Raw genomic sequence first — 25,050 nt, 5'->3', positions numbered from 1 at the left:
ATGTGCAGGCACCAAATGGCAGGGCACGGTGGCAGCAGGCAGGCAGGCAGGCAGGCAGCAGCAGATGGCACGTGGGAGGCTGCTCGGGGCACTGGGGGGCAGTAACTCGGCCTTCTGGGCAGGAGCGTGGGCTTCCGTGTGTTTTCGCGTGGCCAGCTTGATACGGAGTGATTTGGCACGTGAAAATCCTGCACGTCAGAGTGAAATCCGAGGAAAGGCCCTTAGTGCGTAAGCGCGTCAGCACGCATACGCGATTCTATTGGACCAGAGTCCCTCAGCGCGTAAGCGCGTCTGTGACGTGACCCGCACGGGTGTTCCCCACTCAGCACGTGATGACGGGGCACAAGTGGAGATACTGCACGTCAGAGTGTCATCGCGTGTAATTGGACAAAAGTGCGCGTACAAGCGATTGGCCTATGTACGTGTATTTAATGGGTGCGCGGGCACTTACACACGCAAGTACGTCAGCGAACCTGTATCCCGTGGTGCGTGTGAATTTCCACACGCTATTGGACTGGGAACTGGATTCCAGGGGTGCGCAGGTCACACGCTGTATCCCGTGGTGCGTGTGAATTTCCACACGCTATTGGACTGGGAACTGGATTCCAGGGGTGCGCGGGTCACACGCTGTATCCCGTGGTGCGTGTGAATTTCCACACGCTATTGGACTGGGAACTGGATTCCAGGGGTGCGCGAGTCACATGCTCGCCTAGAACACGCGCAAAGCATAAATTTGCGGACTTTAACAATAACAAGCTCAGGCGGCAGGATGAACATACCGTTCCTAGCAGCAGTGGCAGTGGGCTACCAAAGGAGGAGGAGGAGGATAGTCAGGGCCAGAATATTCACACCCAGAACCAGCCTTTTCGGGATGCCTGATGACCAGGTGTATGGGAGGTACAGGTTTCCACCACACATCATACTGGACCTGGTGAGTGAGTGGGAGGATGACCTCACATCACCCACCCTGTGCTCCCAAGCACTCAGCCCCCTGGAGAAGGTCCTCAATGTACTGCACTTCTTAGCCACTGGATCATTTCAGCGGACAAGTGCCATAGTGGGTGGGGTGTCACAGGCCACCCAGTCACGCTGCCTACACCAGGTCTTGAACATCATCACTGCACGCCCATCAGTCCGCAGGCACATATACCTGCCCAGAACACCTGCAGAAAGGCATGCTGCCGCCCTGGATTTTTACGCTGTGGCACGATTCCCCAAAGTGCTAGGTGCCATCGACTGCACCCATGTGGCTCTACGTCCCCCCAGGGCATCTGAGCACATCTATAGGAACCGCAAGCACTGGCATTCCATCAACGTGCAGGTAGTATGTAATGCCAAGGGAATCATCACCTCAGTATATGCCAACTATCCCGGCTCCACCCACGACAGCTTCATTTACCGAATGTCCACCCTAAGCCGGGACCTAGAAGCTGGGCGGCATGGCGATACATGGCTGCTTGGTGAGTATGTATGCCACTGCACATGCTTGCATGTTGGATACTGAGCAAGGTCACAACCCCACCAATGATACCAATCACCACCTCCACAGGGGACAGTGCCTACCCTCTCAGCCCCCACATGATGACGCCAATTCGGAACCCCACCACGCCACCCCAGGTAAGATATAACACAGCCCACATTACAACCAGGGGCATAGTGGAGCGCACATTCGGAGTGCTAAAGTCACGCTTTCGCTCCCTTGACCGTTCTGGCGGGCAGCTGTTATACGCTCCCCCAGTAGTGTGCAGCATCATAGTGGCAGCATGTGTCCTGCACAACGTTGCAACACGCCGGGGCCTGGCCGTGGACATGGTGGTGGCCCCACATCCCCAACCACATGCACAGCCGCTGCGCATGGGAGGGGAAAGGGCACGGGGGGAGGCAGCCCGTACACAGCTAGTGGCTAATTACTTCACATAGAAATCACACCCCTGTGGAGTGCACACTGCCCTGGCACATTCCATCTGACAATCAATGATGACTCAACCTGACACTGATCCTGAATGTCTGGAGAATGAACCGGGAATACCATGTCAGCCTGAGATTGTTCACCTGGAAGTGTCACAATGTGTGCATCCCTACCCACACAGACACCACCAATGCAGTTTTGTGAAGTTACACATGGAAGCAGCTAAAATGAATACCCACTTGCAAAATGCAACAAGAGGACAGTGCCATGTCAGCCAACCCCACCCCAGCACCGCCACACGACACACCGTGCCATGTCATGCTAATTGCAGGTAAACAAAGTAATCCCCACAACATGACATCAGTCTCACTATGTACAGTGGCACTATTAGAAACCTGCAACACCTGAAATGCTCACAGCAATGCCGGACCAACAACATACTTGAGCACGTAGTACCATTAACATGACATCACAAATGTTACATATTAGTACTCTCACCACCTGGAAATGCCTGCACTCCCACCACTACCAACTGTGCAGTGTTGTCGCCATGTAGAGTTGTAGGTGCACTGCTGCCAACATGGTCCCCATCTCCAGACTAGAGGTCCTTGTGTGGACATGAGGAAGGGACCTGCAAATTGGGAGGTAGACACAGAAGAAGAGTTACACATCAATGCAAAATGCAGTGTAGAACACAACAGCAATATGCACTATGAATGTATACACAGTATTGACTACAGACTGGCCACACAGCTCATGGGAGTCCAACGTCACTGTGTAATTCACTGTCACTTGGGCACACCCTTTGCAAGCCCATGGAAACGGGAAGCAGGAGGGGTGTGTGTGACTCAAACCCAAGCATCTGAACCAAATACATTACAAGCCTGCATGTGCCCAGCCACAATGCAGCGTATGCCCACAGGAACCACGGAAGCCAACAGATCGTCCCAAAAAAATTGGGAATAAAAGAAATCAAAATAAAAATAAAAATAAGAAACAATCAAAAATGGCCATTGATGGGCCCGGGGGGGTTGGGGAGGCCACCCAGGAGGTCCGAGGACAGGATGCACACCAGAACCCACCTGCGTGGATCCTGGGAAGATAAAACACCTCCATGGGCTCATGGCCCACACGGCTACCCTATTGTGGGAGTATCACTGCTGTCGCTATTATCACCCTGTGCAGCTGCATCCGGAGGTGGTTGCACTATGGGAGGCAGCCCACGCAAGGCCCTAGTCTGCTCCTCCATGGCTGCAAGCATGCGGGTGTGGTAGGTCTGGTTCTGGAGGATGAGTGTGCGGAGGTCCCCATGCAACAACTCACAGGATGCCCGGACCTCCGCCCTCGTTGCCTGCATCTCAGCTGAGAGCGTACGGGTGAGACGCTCCAGCTGCTGTTCTGTCCTTTGGTGTGTTGAAGCCTCAAGCTCAACAAGAGTCGTCCTGAGGTGAAGGAGCTCCTGCCTCAGGGCTTCCCTGTGGCCCTGGGACTCAATGGAGATGGCCTCCTGCAGAGTCGCCAGTGCCGCCCGCCTGTCCCTGTTGGACCCCAACATGTCCTCCCTGTGTGACTGGCAGATGGAGTCGGTTGCCTGCTCTAGTCGCTCCATCAGCCTTTCTGGGGGGACAATGGAAGTGGCCACCCTATCCATGGCCTGAGCCATCATCTCGGATGATGCAGCCTGTTGGGTTGCCATACCGTAAATGGATTGCTCCCATGCGGTATTGCCGGGTGGCGTACGGCCACCACGTCGGCGGGCACCACACCTGTCTGGGGCAAGGCGAAGTGCGCCTTGCTGTGCCGGCACTGCCTGAGGCTGCAGGACTGCATTCCCCCTCTGATCTGCTGGCCCAGGAACAGGATCAGATGTCGCGGAGTGTGACCCTGCATCCGTAACCACCGAAGGCGTAGCTGCCAACACTGACATCCCCATGGAGGGTCCTGACCCTGGTGCAGGTGGGTGAGACAGAACAGAATCCCTCCCTGGAACACTCACCTGCGACGGCACGTAGGTCTCATCCGAATCAACACCTGAGTACAGCTCGGGGGAGGTGCAGCCAGAGACACCCCTTGAGAGCACGACCTGCAGCACTTGTGGGTTCTCCCCCACCACCACACCACGTCCCTCACTGGTGGTTGGTCGGCCCTCGGACCCCTCCTGGGTCTGCACCATCTCCACAACCCCAGCAGTATCAGGTGCGTCTTCCCCTGCAAAGACATGAAAACAAAGAAATGGAAACAGGCATTAGCACCATGGCACACAATGAGGGCTGAGAAGCAAGAGAACCAGTACTTGATTGACACATGTCCCACATGACTAAAACCCTCCCATGCATGCACCCTCACTGCGTATGAAGTGCAGGCAAAAGGCACACACTGATGACACCAAGATGGAAGATGAACACATTTTCTGTATGCTGCCTGGCAGTGGCATCACACATTGGCCTGTGATTGCCAGGTGAAACACACATGCCATCACACAGATGGCATGTACCATTGCTATTGAGTGAAGATGGAGAGGAGGGCAGCACCTATTCATTCAGTCCAGTTCCCGCATGTAATTGCTTTTCTAATTCTAACAGGTCAGATTTTTCACCTGGAGCTGCCAGTCTGAAATGGTCCAATTGCACAGGGACATGTGTGTACAAATGATATCCAGGTAACAAAGTCACTCCACTTTACCATACCCATGTCAGACATGTGACTAGTGGACAGCGACATGCCTAGTGAAAGTGGTGGAATGCAAACAAACTGACTGAATGAGCAGTGAAAAATAAGCAAATATGTTGTGGCAAGGTGACACTTCAAGGGCAACTGGCGTGCAGTTGGGCTAGATGTCTACTGTTGGCAGAAGGGATACTGCTATGGCCAAATGCAGCTGCGCAGGAAGGATTGCATGAAGCACATGGCTGACCCATACGACTCAGGCGCACACACTCTCACCTGGCACACAAACAGAAGCCCTCACACACACACCATGCACATGGATGACACACACATGCATGTGCACTCACCGGACAATGCCTCGTAATCAGCCAGATCTCCCACGCCTTGGATCTGTTCCTCCGTGACGTAGGTCCCAGCGACTGACTCATGTGGAGTGAGTTCCATGTCTACTACTGGAGACCCACCTCCAGTCACTAGAGTTGCGGCATGACTTGAGGCCAGCTTACTCTTTGCCCTGCGCTTTAGGTCATTCCAGCGCTTATAGCAATCATTGGCTGTGCGCCTCACAATTCCAAGGGCACTTACGATGTCCGCAACGGTCTGCCAGTGTGCCTGGCGTTGTGCAGGTGTGGTCTTGGATCCTGCAACAATGACCATCTCGTTGTCATGTCCGGACACATACTCGACAAGTGCATTCAGTTCGTCATCCGTGAAGCTGGGCTTCCTGGACGGGCCGGACTGTGTAGCCGTGTCTGGGGCATCAGCCTGTGCCGGACGAGCACTCTTCCTCTTCCGCTTGGAAGGTGGTGGTGATCCTGAGTGTCCTGCGCCGCTCTGGACACTAGGGGCAGGAGCCCTGGTGGACTCTGTATCAGGAGTGTGGGATTGCACACTCAGCATGGGAGTTGGTGCAGGCATTGGCTCTAGTGTGATGGTGTCAGGGGGAATGTCAGCAGCATGGACTAGGACCGACACTGTCCTGGCTGTGTGTGTGAGGGCTGGGGTGGATGGAGCCGCAGCTGCCCCTGCAGCCTCTCCGCCCTGCCTCCTTGGTGCAGCAGATGACCTTGCTGCCCCAGATCCACGTGGCATGATGGCATCAACGTGCACCAGCGCACGTGTCGTAGCCCTGCTGACCTGGAAGTCAGCCATGGAGTCAGCCAGGTCTGGTGCCACAATGGGCTGGTCCAACAAGGGCTGAGCATGGATGGTGTCAGCCACATCAGCCTCAATGGGAGGGGGGAAGGGGGGGGGATTATGGGTGCCCGTGACTGGTCCTCCACACATGGGGGGACAGGCTCACCCTGCAAGTTACGACCACGTCCCCTACCGGATCCACCACGGCCACCACTTGTGGCTCTTCCACCTTTGCCACCCTTACGGAATCCTCGCCTCCCAGCCATGGCACTGATGTTAATGTGCGTATGGGAGTGGATGTAGACTATTGTCCTGGGCAATTGGGGGTCAAAGGGGTTGGGTACCAGATGGTAATTGTACCCTAGTGCTCTAGCAAGGCTGAATGTAACCCCTGGGGAAAGATGACGGCTCACGCAACGCACAGGAGGCCCAAAGAAGGGAGATGACGTGCACGCAACCCCTCCTAGACCACGTGTGCAGAAAGAAAAACCTGCACTACGCTGTGGCACCCAGAAACACAAGAATGAACGTATGCGTGTCACACGCAGCCTAGAATGACCTCTGAAGGGGTAGGCTACACACGGGGCAAGCACAGATGTTAGATACGTGCGTGACTCACCGTCTGCCTGGTAAACGAGCGTGTAAAAGGAGCACGTTTGGTTGGCAACACCCCCGCCAAAAGAAGATTTGTACGCTGTCTGAGGAGACAGGACAACAGTAGAAGGGAACACTGTTTGAGGGAACAGGCCCAGGTAAACCAGTAAAAGCGAAAGAAGAGAAAAATCTGTCAGAGGTAACAGGGAATACAAACTTGAAACGCTGTGAAGTAAATCGCGTGTGAAACAACAAGAAGTACAGAATTCACACACTCGCTCTCCACGAAAAGCACGTACAAGGAAGTGGTGTTCTACGCGTACCTTTTATACAGGCCCACACGTCCAGCGTCACTTACGCGGCGTGTATGCGCTAGGGCCATTTCCTCCAATTACACGCTTTGTCACTTCTGCGTGTACGGACATTTCCTCCAATTACACGCTTTGTCACTTCTGCGTGTAGGGACATTTCATCCAATTACACGCTTTGTCACTTCTGCGTGTAGGGACATTTCCTCCAATTACACGCTTTGTCACTTCTGCGTGTAGGGACATTTCCTCCTATTACACGCTTTGTCACTTCTGCGTGTAGGGCCATTTCCACCAATCACACGCGAAGAGACTCTGACGTGCAGTCTTTCCACGTGTGCTCTGTCATCACGTGCTGTGTGGGAAACACCCGTGCGGGTCACGTCACAGACGCGCTTACGCGCTGAGGGCCTTTGGTCCAATAGAATCGCGTATGCGTGCTGACGCGCTTACGCGCTAAGGGCCTTTCCTCGATTTTCATGCTGACGTGCAGGATTTTCACGTGCCAAATCACTCCGTACCAAGCTGGCCACGCATAAGCACACGGAAGACCACGCTCCTGCCCAGAAGGCCGAACTACTGCCCCCCAGAGCCCCGAGCACGCTCCCACCTACCATCTGCTGCTGCCTGACTGCCTGCTGCCCACGTGCACTGCCATTTGCTGCCTGCACATCAGCCAGGGGTGCTGTTGCTGTGACCACCCCTGCTGGTACCGAAGACTCCCGACTGGAATTCCATCGCTCCACAGCTCAGCCCCAGGACCCAGTTGCCCACCCACTCCTGCCTCTGGGGTTGTCATGTCGGGGCAAACACCATCTGTGACCACTGACAACCCCCGGCCAGAGAGGCAGAGGGGCACCAGCTTCAGTGCCACCGAAGTTGGTGTCCTGGTGGAGCAAGTCCTGGGGCAGTATGATGCCCTCTTCGGAAGTTCCCACGCCGACAAGGAAGGACGGACTCAGATCTGGACTGACATCGTGACTGCCATCAACGCGGAGGGGGTGGCAGTCCGGGACTTACAACATGTCAGGAAGCGCTGGGAGGACTTGAGGTCCAGGACCCTGAACAAGGCCCGGCGCCTCTTGAAGGCAGCGGATGCCAAGGGGCGCCGGGGCCACTTGTCGGAGGAACAGATGGGGGTCCTGGAACGCATATCCCCAGCGGTCCACGTCCAGGTCCTGGAGAAGCAGACCCGTCTGGAGTCGAGCGGTGAGTGTACATGCATCCTGATTGTGAGCAGTGCGTGTGGTGATTATTCGGTATTGTGCAGGTTGCACATCTGTTTGTATGGGGTCGAGTATGGGTGGGGGTGTACATGGCCGTGGGGCTGACACATGCGAGGGCTGTAATGTGTGAGACATGGATGGTGCTTGTGTGTGTAGGCTTGCATGCCAAATGCAGTTGTGTGGGCACACATGTTTGGATGAATGTGTATGTAAGTAGACATGTCCGTGATGTCACGCATGTATGTTGTTTTCGGCTGCATGTATCAGCACTGTGTACATGTGCATGTGTGTGTATTTGACATTTGTGCAACAGTGATGCAACATGGATGCATGTGACAGCGGTATGTGGAAGCCTGATTGGCAGATGTGACATGGATGCCCGTCTGAACAGTGCGACACTTGGTAGAGGTGTACACATGCATGCAAGTGTGGTGGTGTGTGTACATGTGTGGTGCACTTCCTGTGTTGCATGTGATGTCTGGGTCACCTTTGGCTGCTCATGCTGTTGTATGTGTATGGATGGTGGTGGCAGTTGCGATATGGCTGTGGTATGGCTCATGTGTGCGAGTTGCAATGACATGTGTGTTGGGGATTGTGATGACATGTCTGAGGTTTGCCAATGCCACTCATGTGCAACTGTCATGTGTGTATGTGTCCATTGTACAGTGCCCTGATGCCTGTGTTTTGTTTCTCCCTGTCTGCAGCGTCAACTGATGAAGAGGGCGGAGAAGGTGCTGTGGAGCACAGCGGCGGGGATCCGACTGCCAGCCGGAGACGCAAGGCCCGGCTCCCCTCCCGTGTTGTCATCTCGTCGGGGAGTGAGGAGTCCGGTGCCGCATCCCAGGCCGCAGCTGCCGGGGGGAGGTCCAAGAGGCGGAGGTTGGACTCCTCGGCAGCAGAAGGGGCAGCTGGGACCCCACAGGGCCCAACAGGGGAAGATGGCACGGAGTCATCCAGGTTGGTGGGGGGTCTGGTGGAGGAGGAGGCCGTGCAAGCACCAGAGACGGGGTCTGGAGGTGGGGATCCCACTGGTGCTAGTGGTGCAGTCCAGGACCAGGGACAGGAGGCAGCACAGGCCGCCGCGGAGGTGCCTGTGTGCAATCCTGTCCCCGATCCTGTCCCTGCATCATCTTGCACCAGCAGGGATGCCTACGTCCAGACCCGTTTCCAGGCAGGGGATGAGCTGACGTCAACTGGCCTTCCTCTGCCTGCGGACGTGGCTATCCAGGTCCGGGTTGAGCCTGTCCTGGCTGGTGTGGCGTTGCGTCAATGGGCCATGCGAGGTGACCTGCAGTCTTTTCATGGAGAGACTGCACGTCATCTCGAATGGCTCGTTGACCACGTCAGCCTGCTGGGACAGGTCACCCAGACCGGATTCCTCCGTCTGATGGGGCTTGTTCCGACCCCCTCCTCAGGTCGTCCTCTGTGCCATCTTCCCACCCATCAGTCACCTGGGTGCCCTGTGGAGCTGCCTCTGACAGTGCGGCCAGGCTGGTGGAGGAGGCATCCCTGCCACAGTCGGGAGTCGGACGTCCAGCAGGGGTGGCCACATCAACAACTGCACCCCAGCCGGCAGAGGATGTGCAGGCAGCAGGAGGCAGTGCACGGGCAGAGGCAGAGCAGCAGCAGCAACATGGTGGGAGCCATGAAGGCTCGGGGCCTTCGATATCGGAGGGGCAGGCATCGGCCGGAGGGCAGGAGGACCCAGGACAGAGAGTGTCTTCCGTGTGGCAGCGGTTGGGCCATGCCATAGTTGCGGAGCGGCGGCGGGCGGAAGAGGCGCGGCTCACAATGGTCAGGGCGGAGAACTCCATGCGGAGGGCCCTGAGGCGGGCCGAGTGCCTCGAGGCAATCCGCAGGGGGTTGGAGGAGGACACGGCGTCGTCCCTGCGGACCCTCGGGACCATGGAACTGGACCGCCTCCGGGACATAGAACAGGAGTTCGATGATGCCCTGGCCCGGAACACCACGGAGTGAGCCGCTGGACTTGCCCGCCGCCTTTGTATATAGTTCTTTAGTTTTAGGTTTCCTTTCTTTCGTATTATGATTTGGAGTCGACGGACACTGCTCCACTTTTTGTATATAGTTGATTTTTAGGTAGATTTTTTAGTAGGTTTCCTTTGTTAAATTGGGCTCATGGACCCTTGTTATTTTTGTACATAGTTCTTCATTGCATGGAGATTTTTTAACATTTGACTTTGGACAAAATTTTTTTCTATTTGGATTTCAAGTTTCATTTTTTCATACGGACATGCAGCTTACTTTTTTCTCATTCACATTGTAGTTAGTTTTCTTTCTTTAGCATTCTTATTTTTTTTCAATACAATTTTGTTTGCATACTTCACTGTGTGGTATCATCTCATTGGTTTCATGCATGTCATGTTGTGTGTTTTCCCATTCAATTGCAACCATTGTGTGTGACGGACATGGCTGCATTAGCTTCATGAACATTGGGGGTGTAACATGTGATTTCCATTTCCATGTGGGTGAATGGGTTACTTGGTAGGGCTTTTTGGCTGTGGAGGCTGACCATTACGCACATGATTGGGGATTGTGAGGACCTGGTGGGGGCTGCCCATGGTGGCAGGGCGGTGGGGGGTGGTGGGAGACATGAGTGGGGGCCTGGTGGAGGGTGCCCCTGCACTGCTGGGGTGTGGGGGTGGTGGGTGACATGAGTGGGGGCCTGGTGGAGGGTGCCCCTGCACTGCTGGGGGGTGGGGGTGGTGGGAGACATGAGTGGGGGCCTGGTGGAGGGTGCCCCTGCACTGCTGGGGGGTGGGGGTGTAGGGGACATGAGTGGGGGCCTGGTGGAGGGTGCCCCTGGTGGCTGGGGGGTGGGGGTGCAGGGGGACATGAGTGGGGGCCTGGTGGAGGGTGACCCTGGATGCTGGGGGGTGGGGGTGGTGGGAGACATGAGTGGGGGCCTGGTGGAGGGTGCCCCTGCACTGCTGGGGGGTGGGGGTGGTGGGAGACATGAGTGGGGCCTGGTGGAGGGTGCCCCTGCACTGCTGGGGGGTGGGGGTGGTGGGAGACATGAGTGGGGGCCTGGTGGAGGGTGCCCCTGCACTGCTGGGGGGTGGGGGTGCAGGGGACATGAGTGGGGGCCTGGTGGAGGATGCCCCTGGTGGCTGGGGGGTGGGGGTGGTGGGAGACATGAGTGGGGGCCTGGTGGAGGGTGCCCCTGCACTGCTGGGGTGTGGGGGTGGTGGGTGACATGAGTGGGGGCCTGGTGGAGGGTGCCCCTGCACTGCTGGGGTGTGGGGGTGGTGGGTGACATGAGTGGGGGCCTGGTGGAGGGTGCCCCTGCACTGCTGGGGGGTGGGGGTGGTGGGAGACATGAGTGGGGGCCTGGTGGAGGGTGCCCCTGCAGTGCTGGGGGGTGGGGGTGCAGGGGGACATGAGTGGGGGCCTGGTGGAGGGTGACCCTGGATGCTGGGGGGTGGGGGTGGTGGGAGACATGAGTGGGGGCCTGGTGGAGGGTGCCCCTGCACTGCTGGGGGGTGGGGGTGCAGGGGGACATGAGTGGGGGCCTGGTGGGGGCTGCCCATGGTGGCTGGGGGGTGGCGGTGGTGGGAGACATTAGTGGGGGCCTGGTGGAGGATGTCCCTGGTGGCTGGGGGGTGGGGGTGGTGGGAGACATGAGTGGGGGCCTGGTGGAGGATGCCCCTGGTGGCTGGGGGGTGGGGGTGGTGGGAGACATGAGTGGGGGTCTGGTGGAGGATGCCCCTGCACTGCTGGGGGGTGGGGTGGTGGGAGACATGAGTGGGGGCCTGGTGGAGGGTGCCCCTGCACTGCTGGGGGGTGGGGGTGCAGGGGACATGAGTGGGGGCCTGGTGGAGGGTGCCCCTGGTGGCAGGGGGGTGGGGGTGGTGGGAGACATGAGTGGGGGCCTGGTGGAGGGTGACCCTGGATGCTGGGGGGTGGGGGTGGTGGGAGACATGAGTGGGGGCCTGGTGGAGGGTGCCCCTGGTGGCTGGGGGGTGGGGGTGGTGGGAGACATGAGTGGGGGCCTGGTGTAGGGTGCCCCTGCACTGCTGGGGGGTGGGGGTGCAGGGGGACATGAGTGAGGGCCTTGTGGACGGTGATCCTGGATGCTGGGGGGTGGGGGTGGTGGGAGACATGAGTGGGGGCCTGGTGGAGGGTGCCCCTGCACTGCTGGGGGGTGGGGGTGGTGGGAGACATGAGTGGGGGCCTGGTGGAGGGTGCCCCTGCACTGCTGGGGGGTGGGGGTGGTGGGAGACATGAGTGGGGGCCTGGTGGAGGGTGCCCCTGCACTGCTGGGGGGTGGGGGTGCAGGGGGACATGAGTGGGGGCCTGGTGGAGGATGCCCCTGGTGGCTGGGGGGTGGGGGTGGTGGGAGACATGAGTGGGGGCCTGGTGGAGGGTGCCCCTGCACTGCTGGGGTGTGGGGGTCGTGGGTGACATGAGTGGGGGCCTGGTGGAGGGTGCCCCTGCACTGCTGGGGTGTGGGGGTGGTGGGTGACATGAGTGGGGGCCTGGTGGAGGGTGCCCCTGCACTGCTGGGGGGTGGGGGTGGTGGGAGACATGAGTGGGGGCCTGGTGGAGGGTGCCCCTGCAGTGCTGGGGGGTGGGGGTGCAGTGGGACATGAGTGGGGGCCTGGTGGAGGGTGACCCTGGATGCTGGGGGGTGGGGGTGGTGGGAGACATGAGTGGGGGCCTGGTGGAGGGTGCCCCTGCACTGCTGGGGGGTGGGGGTGCTGGGGGACATGAGTGGGGACCTGGTGGGGGCTGCCCATGGTGGCTGGGGGGTGGCGGTGGTGGGAGACATTAGTGGGGGCCTGGTGGAGGATGCCCCTGGTGGCTGGGGGGTGGAGGTGGTGGGAGACATGAGTGGGGGCCTGGTGGAGGATGCCCCTGGTGGCTGGGGGGTGGGGGTGGTGGGAGACATGAGTGGGGGTCTGGTGGAGGATGCCCCTGCACTGCTGGGGGGTGGGGGTGGTGGGAGACATGAGTGGGGGCCTGGTGGAGGGTGCCCCTGCACTGCTGGGGGGTGGGGGTGGTGGGAGACATGCATTGTTGATCAGTAGTGCAAGGTGACATGTGGGTTGGCTGGGAGGCATGCCCATGGTGGATGGGCTGCCTGCGGGACATGAGCAGGGGTGCAGGGTAGTCCCCCGTGGTGTGGGCTGCCTGCAGGGGCCGTGGAGGTTGTGGAGCATACACCTGGGAGGACCCACATGGCCAATTCACGTGTAGTACTCCCCAGAACCCCTGAAATACACATACCCTGCAGAAATCGCGTGTGGAACTTCCCGCGCACCCCTGGAATACACATACCCTGCTGAAATCGCGTGTGGAACTTCCCGCGCACCCCTGAAATACACATACCTTGCTCGCACTTGGCCAATCGCGTGTGGAACTTCCCGCGCACCCCTGGAATACACGTACCCTGCTTGCACGGGGCCAATCACGTGAGAGACTTCACGCGAACCCCTGAAATACACGTAGCCCGCTCCCCCGGCCCGATCGCTTGAGAAAGTTCACGCGAACCCCTGTAATACACGTAGCCCGCTCCCCCAGGCCCGATCGCGTGAGAGACTTCACGCGAACCCCTGAAATACACGTAGCCCGCTCCCCCAGGCCCGATCGCGTGAGAAAGTTCACGCGAACCCCTGTAATACACGTAGCCCGCTCCCCCAGGCCCGATCGCGTGTGGAACTTCCCGCGCACCCCTGAAATACACATACCTTGCTCGCACTGGGCCAATCGCGTGTGGAACTTCCCGCGCACCCCTGGAATACACGTACCCTGCTTGCACGGGGCCAATCACGTGAGAGACTTCACGCGAACCCCTGAAATACACGTAGCCCGCTCCCCCGGCCCGATCGCGTGAGAAAGTTCACGCGAACCCCTGTAATACACGTAGCCCGCTCCCCCAGGCCCGATCGCGTGACAGACTTCACGCGAACCCCTGAAATACACGTAGCCCGCTCCCCCAGGCCCGATCGCGTGAGAAACTTCACGCGAACCCCTGTAATACACGTAGCCCGCTCCCCCAGGCCCGATCGCGTGAGAGACTTCACGCGAACCCCTGAAATACACGTAGCCCGCTCCCCCAGACCCGATCGCGTGAGAAAGTTCACGCGAACCCCTGTAATACACGTAGCCCGCTCCCCCAGGCCCGATCGCGTGAGAAAGTTCACGCGAACCCCTGTAATACACGTAGCCCGCTCCCCCAGGCCCGATCGCGTGTGGAACTTTCCGCGCACCCCTGAAATACACATACCTTGCTCGCACTGGGCCAATCGCGTGTGGAACTTCACGCGCACCCCTGAAATACACGTTCCCCGCTTGGCGTTTGCTGTTTGCCAGCCCGGTGAGCTGGTCCAGGGTTAGCGCAGCCCTTTGCGATGATTTAGCGATTTTGATGGCTTTTCCTTGCGCGAGGGCGTTCTTGGGGGCGTAACTGGCGCTGCTGCAGGGTCGCTGCGATTCTCTGCACCACGGCTGGTTTGGGAGCCTAAAATCCATGAATACGCTGTGCGCGGAAATCGGTTTTAGCGCACGTGCCTGGCGCAGTCAATCGCACGCGGACACTCTGCGCCAGCCGCTTGCGACACTTTTCTGCAAAATTCTATGAATTACCCTCTATGTGTTTCGCATTGAAGGCTTTGTACATTCACTGAAAAAACCCTAGTTAAGGTACAGTTAAATTGTGAAGATTTAATGCCACAAAAGTCTTGAAATTCAGCTGATGTGGGAAGTCATGACCAGCTTAACTCAGCGGGCTCCCATTGATGTCTTACATATGTTCTGTACCCCATAATGCCATTTTGTATGTCATTGTTAATCCCTTCTCTTATGATATGTATGTGCTCATGGACTTTGCAACAGGAACGCGCAGAATTAAGCTGGTCATGACTTGTCAAATCTGATGAATTTCAAGGGTTTTGCTGCGTTATATATGCACAACTTAACTGCACCTTAACTAAGTTTTTTCAGTGAATTTTAAGGGTTTTGTTATACCATAGTTTTTGTACGGGGGACTAGCCATGGCGCTTGGCCATGGCCAGTGGCCACGGCCTTTGGGCATGTCCAATGTACATGTTCCCCCAATATATTTATTTTGCAACCACTAGGTGGCCATGGCCTTTAGCCATAGCCACTCTACATGTCAATTGGGCGCACTAGCAGGGTCTTTGGCCTTGGCCAGTGAGCATGGCCTTTGGCAGTGCCCACTGTATCATTTAAAACACTACCTTTCTTTCCGCGCTCACTAGCCATGGCAATCATACATGACCATTGGCCCTGGCCTTAGGCCCTGGCTTGTGTACATGTTGCCCCAATAACTTTCTTCCACTGCCACTAGCCATGGCCTTTGGCTGCGGGCAATCTAAATATTGCTCCACCAAGATTCCTAAACAGGCCCGCTAGCCATGGCCTTCAGCCATGGACAGCAGCCCCAGCCGTAGGCCTTGACCACACCACTAGGTTTGTTTGGGGCATACAAGCTATGGCCTTTGGCCATGGCCAGTGGCCACAGCCTTCCTCTGTTGTCCCATGACATGTTGCCCCAATAGGTTTCATTGGGACCCACTTGCTATGAACTTCGTCCGTGTCCACTTTCCATATTGCACCATTCGGGTCTTTAAAGTAACCGAGTAGCCATAGCCTTCAGCCTCACCCCAATGTAGCTGTAACATTCCATTTCTTTGTATCAATCTCATTTTTCTAACTCCATCTTTAAAAAAAAATACTTTTTCCCATAACCATGGTTAGTGTAACCTCGATAATTTCAATGTACTATAAATAATAAAATAACCCTGTTTTTTGTGTGACGCAGTTTCACTCCGATCCCATTATTTACTATAACCCTGGTTATTCCCGCTATTACTGTGGTTATGCGAAAAAGTTTGAGCTCTGAACTTGGTCATCAGCCCACCCCAACTCCCCAACTTCACATGTTTGTGTGTTTGTTTGTTTGTTTGTTTATTGAATTTCTAATGCACACCCGACCCAGGGGTAGCAGGGCGCAGCACAAAGTATATGCAAAGCTTACAAGTTACATAATGAGAATCACAGTGACATAATAGTAGATAAAGAAGAACATAAAGGTGGGTGCATTTACAAAGTAGGTACAGAGTTTACAATTGTAGTTTTCGTTATAGAAAAAGGAAAACATATTTACAGGCAGGCAAGTGGCATGATAAAAGGAAAATATATTTGAAGAGGGGGACATGTAGCGTGAACAGTTACAGATGGTCATGCAGTGGTCATGTAGGCAGTGATGCCTGTTGGTTGAGAATGGCGATGTAACTCTTTCTAAAATGAAGGTAGGGTTGGTCGGCTCTTAGCTCGTGGGGTAGAGAGTTCCAGAGTTTAGCCGCCTTCACCGGGAAGCTATTGCCATCAATCTTAGTGGATTTGAATCTAGGTACCACAAGACAGTTGGCATTGATAGTTCTGGTGAGTCTGGAGGAGGATCTCTCGACAGTTTGTCAATTAGATAGATAGGGGCCACATTGTGTAATGCTTTGTGAGTTAAGGATGCAATTATGAGCTGTATCTTGTCTTGTGTGGATAGCCATTGGAATTGACGTCTAATGGGGGTCATATGTACTCTTTTGTTAATGCCTAATGCTGTTCTGAGGGCATTCTTTTGTAAGATTTGGAGTTTATGGATGCTAGTTTTGTTAGTGCCGCAGTAGAGGGCATTATAGTAATCTAGTCTTGATAAGATTAGAGCTCTGGCCAAAATAACGCAGTTGTCGTTTGACAAGAAGGGCTTGCCCGCTCTTATCAATTTGCATGTGTATGATGTAGTGGAGGCCAGGGACTTCACTTGTCTATTGAAGGACATGGTAGCATCCAGATAGAATCCCAGGGTTTTTACTTCCTTAGAGACTTTGATTATATTGTCGTCAATGATGAATGATGAATAACTCATCGATTTGGGTTTTTAGGTCGATCAGTGCCGTTTCCATCCCATGTAGCGGTCGGAAAGCCTGATTGTCTAACACCTAAGAGATTATGGAGCTCAAGGTGTTTTTGTATCTGCACGTAAGCAGTTTTGTCCAAGATTTTTAGGAGAAATGGTACAGTTGTAGTACGACGGTAGTTGGTGTTTATGAGAGGATCTAGTGTTTGCTTTTTCAGAAGTGGGAGTACGCAGTATTGTTTGAGGTTGGCTGGGACAATTCCCGTTGAGAATGAGCTGTTACTGAGTTTAGAAATGAAAGGGGAGAGGTCTGTGTCCTCTTTCCCTTTCCCCACCTCTAGCCTGATGCCATTTTATACTTTTCTCTCCTCCAAATGGCATTTTTAAAATGTTTCATTTTCGGCTAACCCCATTTATACCCATAATAACCCTGGTTATCTCTCGCATCAAACAAAATAAAATGGCAGCTTTTCATTTCTGAAAGGCCACGTTCATGAATCGTGGGACACATATATGGCTATAACTTTGAGAGACAGGGTCACCAGGTTCTCTGTTAAATATTTTAACTATTGGATAGAATAACCTCAGACTCCTCCCAGAAATCCAGTCAATGCTTTGTTGCCAAGTTGTTTCCTACATGGACTGTTTCCATCCAGCGGTTTTTGCTGTGTGCTGTCCAGAAATGTGCACTTTTTTCTCGATGGGGAAATGATTGGAAGTAGATTGAAAAGAGGGTTGCTTTGCTTTCATAATAACTTATTCATTTTTTGACAAATCTTTCCCAAACTTTCCAGTCTGTGGGTGTGAGTGTTGGAGGGTGAGAGGTCTTGACAATCTTTATATTTGCAAAAAATCAGCCAACTCCATCATGCAAATCAAATGTTATTAGCAATTCAATTGAGCATTTCCTCTGGAACTTGATACTCATTCAACTTAACTATAGTGCTGTGACCGCTGCACAATAATATGACCAGTCACTGCTTTTTCTGCATGCTCTGGTAGATGCTGGGACTCCAAGTCTGATCATCGAGCACCTCAACCAAATTAAGTTACCAGGATAACTACAGATGTAATAAAAAAACAAAACTCGCTTTTCGAGCTGCTGCAATTTGTCTTAATTTCGTGAAAACATCAAGGGGTTGTGGCGCTTGCAGTGAAATGTATAGAGGATGACATGTCTCAGCAATCTGCAAAACAATTCAATACATGGAACTGGTATTCCAGTATTATCTGGCGGTTCAGTCCCCCTCCTGATATCCGCTTATGGAACCCAAAAAGATATGACAGGTAAAGGCCCTCAAGGCTTACATGCTCCTACTTGGCAAAGCCCTATCCAGTAACCAAAGTTTGCTCTCCGTTTTATGATCACCACTCTTCTCCGTCCAAAGGAATGTCTCACACACCTGGACACTGTTCAAGGATAACCATCTCACTCCTTAAGTGAGAAGGTATAGTTCAATGATCTGCCCCATTGTCCAAATAATGTCTAAACAACTACTGTCACCAATGTCAGCTTTGAGATAAATCATCACTGTTCACACATGACTCTATGGCTCATCTTATTTAGTTATGCCTCATCACAGGACTAAGACCACATCATTCCTATCCTCGAGGACCTGTACTGGCCAGTGTTCAGTGTGCATCATGCTTAAGATAGCCTAGATTACCTACAAAGACGTCACAACTGAAATACTACTGTACCTGGCCAAGAAAGCCACCATCTCCAGAGGCCAGCACAGCACCAGAAGCCACAGCGTTGTCAGGCTGGAAAAAAAGAATTGAAAGAGGGGAAAAAACAGGAAACCTTCTTTGCCCTGGTCTGATGTTGTGGGATAGATACAGGCATTGATAATTGAATGGCTAGGAAATCTACATGCAGATGCCCTACATCATACATTCAAAATTGGATTCTGAATGCACTGGCTGTGCTCTGAACCTATGGTTCAAATATCCATAAAGAATTTTAGATGACAATCCTTTTCGTTTGGCTTTCAGGACTGATGAATGTTGAGGGAATTGCATGAGCTCAGACTCCTATTTAGACATTAATGGGCAGACACTTTTGGGATGATCTTTGACAGAGTGCCTTTTCAAGCATCGTAAAAGGAGCTAGTGAGCATTGGAGGCCTCTTTACAAATTTGGTGGATTTACCAGAGGTAAATCTGCCAAGCTCTCCTGCCGCTAATGACACTTAGTTTGGCAGTAAATGAGCCAAATTGTGAGTGGCCGGTTGGAGGAGAAAGGTCCCATTCATGGAACACACAGAACCCAGCGGACTTCTGTAGCCTTTAATGCAGGTGGTATATATGCTGCGTTTAACCGTACATTATTTGGTCAATGGCTGGAGGATTTCATCCACTTAACCTTGAATTTCCCAATTTCTTGAGCAGCCTTCCAGGTGTAAATGGATCAAGGACACATGGGCTAAGCCCCACACCTTCTTAGCCCTGCCTCTTCCTTTCTGCTCTTAACTCTTAGATCAAGGGTGTCTATCACACGAGTGTTTAAGTTAAGGGCAAACAATGAAAAAGGGCAATTCCTGTTTGGACCAGTTTGGATGGGGAGGACCCAGGGCCCAAATCCCTGCTCAGACAGCAGGTAAACATGCACGTACATGTATTTTCTCCCTCCATTCCCACAGGCCATCCCCACCATCACCAGGCAACTCCAACCACACTGCCCCGCCTCTAAGGCATGAACTCTACAATGCAGCAACCTCACCCATATCAGCCTCAAGCCTATCAGCACTCCCTCACAATCCACAACACGGAAGTTGATGCTTGCCAACATCCACTCAGCTATCACCCATGCTTCAGACATCGCCAACCTCCTTACTACAAACAACCTTGATGACATGTTCAACACTGAGAACTTTTTGACACCCACCTCCACCCACATCCTAGATGTCATTGTCCGTGTTGCGTACAGCATCCAATGCAGATACTGGGCGAACAACACAGGTTGCGTCCTTGCAGTCATCCACAAGACCTTGTGGCCCTGCATCAGACTTGACATTGACAACATTGGATCCTTTCCTGCCACTTCCTGCTCTCCCCAATGGACTTAGTCATCTTCCATCTCATCTACAGACCACCCAAACACAACACTGCCTTCATCAGAAATTTCACTGACCTGGTCACCACTTTTTCCCTCTGGCATGCTAACAACATTATTCTAGGTGACTCAAACCTCCCAACCAACAAGGCGACCAAACCAATGAAGGGAGCTCTCCTCTGCCTGCTTGACACCCTCAGTCTCACACAGCACATGAAAGACCCAAGGCACTTGAAAGATAACATCCTCGACATAATCATCACTGCACTGCTTTCCCTTAACTCAAGCTCTCTTCTCCCACTTGATTAATCTGACCACCTAGCCATGCCTTTCAACATCCTGCACACCACCCCAGTCAAGCATTGCCAGAAGATAACCATCAAACAAACCTTCAGGTCCTTCAAGAACTTTCCAGTGGAAGTCCTCATGGAAGACCTTGTCAACCTCCACCTCACATGGACCAAGCACCCCCAACCAAACAGTGACTCTCTACTCTCCATCAACCAACACGCATTCCTGGAACAACACAATTGCAAACCAAAATTGTCTGGTAGACGCAAGAACAGAACCTCAGCAAAAGAGCCATCAGGACACAAGAGGAAACTTGACACAGCTCCAGGACCACATCCGACATGCTGCTCCTCAAGGAACTCCAAACAACCCTCTGACAGCTAATCAACAGAGCCAATGCCTCCTACTATCAGAACACCATACCGGAAGCCAACAACAAAAGCAGAGTCCTCTTCATAGTGGTCAAGCACTGTGTCAACCCACTACCCAGCCTTGCCATTCCACCACAATCAATAGCTTCTTTATCAACAAAATCTGCCAGATTTGCCAGCACATAGACACCACCTCTGCATCCACAGATCCACCTCACGCCTCACTTTGTGAAATCCTCACCTCCTGGACAACATTCAAGACACATTGCATGTGCCTGCTAGAAATACGGGTTGCACCATTGGCGTCCTTTAACTTTTTGGCTCCTTATGCTATTATAGCCCAGTTGGGCTGGTGTTCCTCTTTGACCATGACCACATCAAACATGGCAGTCACCATGACGCACAATGGTGTCCATCCAATGCCCGCCTGGCCTCTTCGGAGATTGGTCTTCACAACAGCAATGAGGCCAATCAGGAAGCTGGCAGGCTAGCCGGCCCCCTCATGAAGCTCCACCACTAGGCCCTGTCTGCCTGAGTCCTGCCTCACTTCACTTCGACCGGTACTGCTATTGCTGCCTGCTGCTTCAAAGCCTCCCTCCACACCAAGGCTTCTCCCTCCTGCACGCTGCATTGGAAACATGAGGAAAGCTCAGAAGGGCTTGAAAAGAACTTTTATTCAGCACACAGTGCGCGATCAGTAGGCACATCTTACAACCCTTGGAGCCCACTGTGTGTGCCTGCTAGAAGTGTGAGTTGTACCATTGCCATACTTTTACTTTTTGGCCTCTTGTGCTATGATAGCTCTGTAGGGCTGGTGATCCTCGGTGACCATGTCCAGATCAAACACAGCGGTCACAATGACACAAAATGGTGTCCATCCTTAGCCTACATGGCCTCTTCGGTGATTGTATTTGTATTTTATATTTATTGTGTTTATGTAGCGCTTTCATCCAAAGCGCTTTACATTATAACAACAAGATACATAAAAATGTATAACAGTAGAAGAAATTTACAAAACATGAATCAAACCAATAAAACAGTAAGTAGAGCAATTAATCTGTAAGGGTAAGAGGGAAAGGAGCGGGTGAGGAAGGGAAGGGACGAAGGAACAGAAAGGGCGTTAAGGTGAAGATGCAAGGAGGGTAAGGGGAAAGGAGCGGGTATGGAGAGGTGCATAGGGGAATGTGTGCAGCCATAAGGCCAATCAGGAAGCCAGCAGGCTAGCCAGGCTCCTCACAAAGGCCCACCACAAAGGCCCCTGTCTGTGCGTGGCCAGGCCTGGCCGGGTATGGGGCCTTCATTTTATTACTTCTGGCATAGTTAGTCATGCTGCTTAAGTCTGAGTACCTCATCCATGCATTTCTGGACTGTGGCATCGCCCTCTTGCATTTACGTGAGTGTTGACTGTTTCTCCATTGCCTGCCTCATCCTTCATTGACTTTTTACCCTTGGCCCCTCCATTCATTCTCATTGCTCTTTCTCTGCTATCTTATGTCCCCTGGTATTTTATGGTCAAACGTTCACATTGCACTCTCACTCCCTGCGCCATCACCTCAACTGCCCCCACTTATGGACTGCTCTGCTGCAATATCTGTGTCACATTATTCGACTTTAGGTGTGTTTTCATCCTGCATTGCTTGTGACTGATTAGTTTAAAATCGAATTCGGGTGTGTTTTTCTCCTGCATTGTTTGTGACTGATTAGTTTAAAATCATATGTAGGTGATTTTCCTCCTTCATTGTTTGTATGCATGTCGCTTAAAATCGAATTTAGATTGTGCTCACATTCTGCTTTTCGTGTGACTGCGCTGACTGGTCACTTCCTTTGCCCTCTGTCCTGTCTGTTCTCTGCTCCCCTACCCTTTCAGTTCCCATTGTTTTCCCAGCCCTGTTTGCATTTCATTTGTGCGCCTCTTGCCTACTTCCCCCCACGTACTTCAGCTGCTGTGTCTGGTTAAGTGCACCACACCCTGTGCCCTTCTCTATGGTGCTTTCTATCTCTCATATCTTCTCTCACTGCCTCTCCATTTCCTATCATTCACCTCTCACTAAGTCTGCCAGGAAGAAACTCAAAAATGACACACTGAGCTACAAACCAGGCCTGCCCATCGCAGACAGCTACGTTAGTGCTTCCGACAGAGAGACTCTCACCACCATCCTCTCTGTCGTTCCTTCACCTAACCTATGGACTCTTCATATGTGCTGTGCTCTCTCCTTACTCTTCCTCACACATTAATGGTGCCACCCGCTGGATAATCCTTCTTGCCTTCATCTCCACTTCCAGGGTCATCATAAATGTCTATCAGAATGGTACCATCCTGGTAAAAGGGCCTCAACCCAACCTCCTACATTTTGATAGGCTCCTCCCTTGGCTTATCACTTTCCACCTTCCTCCTGACAGACTCCCTTGCCATCTGCATCCACAGCCTCCCTGGCTCCATCGCCTCCTCCTGACCATATGGCCTCTCTCACCACGGCTCCGTTGCCGCATTCAACCCTCCTGGTTCACTTGCCTGCACTCTCTTCACTGACATCCTTGTCATCTTCCAGTCCCTTACCTCCTCCTACCTCTATCTCTCAGGCATTCTCGCTGCTTACGGGGGACTTCTGTCCCATGTATCTCCCCCCGTAAGTCTCTCAAAAATTGCAACCTGCACCATGTTGCTATGCTTGACACTCACTCTGCTGTCAAGCACTCCTCTGACATCTGCCACGTCTTTGAACTCCTGGATCCTGATGTTCTTGCTCTCACTGAGACATAGTTTAAAACAGCTCTGTCAAGAGTTTTAATATACTTCTCCCTTAAGGCTACAAGATCCTCTTCAAGCCCAGGCCCACCGGCCAAGAGGTGGAGTAGCCCTCATATTTCGTGAGTGGATCCCTGTTTCCATTATTCCCACTCAGGCTTACTCCTGCTTTGAATGCCTGGCCTGCAGGCTCTCCTTCTCTCCTCTCCTACTCTGGCCACCTTCTATAGGCCGCCGGGCTAGTCTACCCTATTTCTCTCAGAATGGGTGGACCTGGTCTCTGCTCTCCTTTCTTCATCTCCCCAACTCATCCTGCTGGGGGATACTCCTTGACTCTCCTGACTCTTCAGGACCTTTCCCACAACCTATGTGACTCTCTTTCTCTCTCCATTCTACCTTCTGGCCCGATGCACACCGCAGGTCATACCTTGGATGCTCTCAAATCCACAGACAGCCTGCTCTCTGTCCCTCTCACTACATCACTCTCCTGGACTGATCACTCTCTACTCTCTTCACGCTCGACGCTTTCTTCTCCTCTAGCACTGGTACTCCCTGCAATGCTGACCACCTTCAAGGTCTTTCGACCCATGAAAAGAGTGTCACTGGCTGCCTTTGCCTCCGCCTACTCTCCTCCTTCGACTCCTGCAGCTGACTCCCACCCTGACGCAGCCCTCTCCATGTTTCACCTTGCCATCTCCAACACTCTCGACATTCTTGCCCCTGTCGTTTGGGTCCGACTGAAGCCTGCCAAAATGTGCAACTCTTGGTACGACTCTGATCTGGCTGTCCTTAAACACAAGTGCAGAGCAGAACAACGGAAATGGTGATAATCTGGTGCACCATCTGAAAAGCTGGTCTGCCGCCTTCTTCAAAGGCAATTCAGACTCCTCATCTGGTCCAAAAAGCGAGTCCATATTCAAGCCTGAAATTCCGTGGCAGCTAAAACACAGCTGAAATTTTAAAAGTCTGCAAGGAGCTGGCCAACCCTAGCGAAGCATCATCCTCTACTGTACCTACCCAGGCCCTTTGCTCAGCCCTGTCTCAACACTTCACTGCAAAAACACAGGACATCCTGACCTCTCCCGCCTCCACACCCACTCCTGCACCAACATATATTGGGCCCCCCTCAGCAGCCCACACCCCTCCCCTTCTTCTCTCCTCCCTCTCCCCTGTCACAACTTTGGAGGTCTATAGACAAGGCCATTCTATGAAATCCTCTTCCAAACAGGTGGCCCCTTGCCATTCCAAAACCATCAAGGACTACATTGACACTTTTGCTCCAACCTTGGAAGCCCTCTGGAACCTATCCTTCACCACAGGTTTTTTCCCCCACTTCTCTCAAGCACTCCCTTGTACACCCTCTGCTCAAAAACCTTCCATAGAGCCTTCTCTTCTGGCAAACTACGCCCGATCTCTATCACTCCCTTCCTTGGAAAACCCCTGCTTACCCTCCACACTGAATCTGTTGGTTGTCTCCATGATCATCAGTCTGGCTTTAGAGCATCCAGAGGCACTGAAACGGATCTTCTCAACATCCTTGATGACGGCCCACCCTGCCTCTTGGTTCTACTAGACCGCTCAAGCATATTCTACACAGAAGACAACCGGGTGATCACAGTCATCCTACATCGGTTCATGGGGTCAGCAACCTTGTCCTGTGCTGGTTCAAGTCCTACCTTGCCAGCCACAAGCAGTTTGTTGAGATGGACTCCTCTAGATCGCCAATGCTACCCGTCTCCCATGGAGTCCTGCAGGGTTCCATCCTCTCCCGGCCCTCATCATTCTTCACTGGCTCGCACTACATGCACAAATCACCTGCAAGTCTTGCTGCATCTTCCATAAGGCAA

Source organism: Ambystoma mexicanum, chromosome 6p (assembly GCF_040938575.1).
Source record: "Ambystoma mexicanum isolate Mex_15411 chromosome 6p, UKY_AmexF1_1, whole genome shotgun sequence".
NCBI lineage: Eukaryota > Metazoa > Chordata > Amphibia > Caudata > Ambystomatidae > Ambystoma > Ambystoma mexicanum.
The sequence above is the reverse complement of the archived record's forward strand: the minus strand, read 5'-3'. Positions refer to the sequence as shown.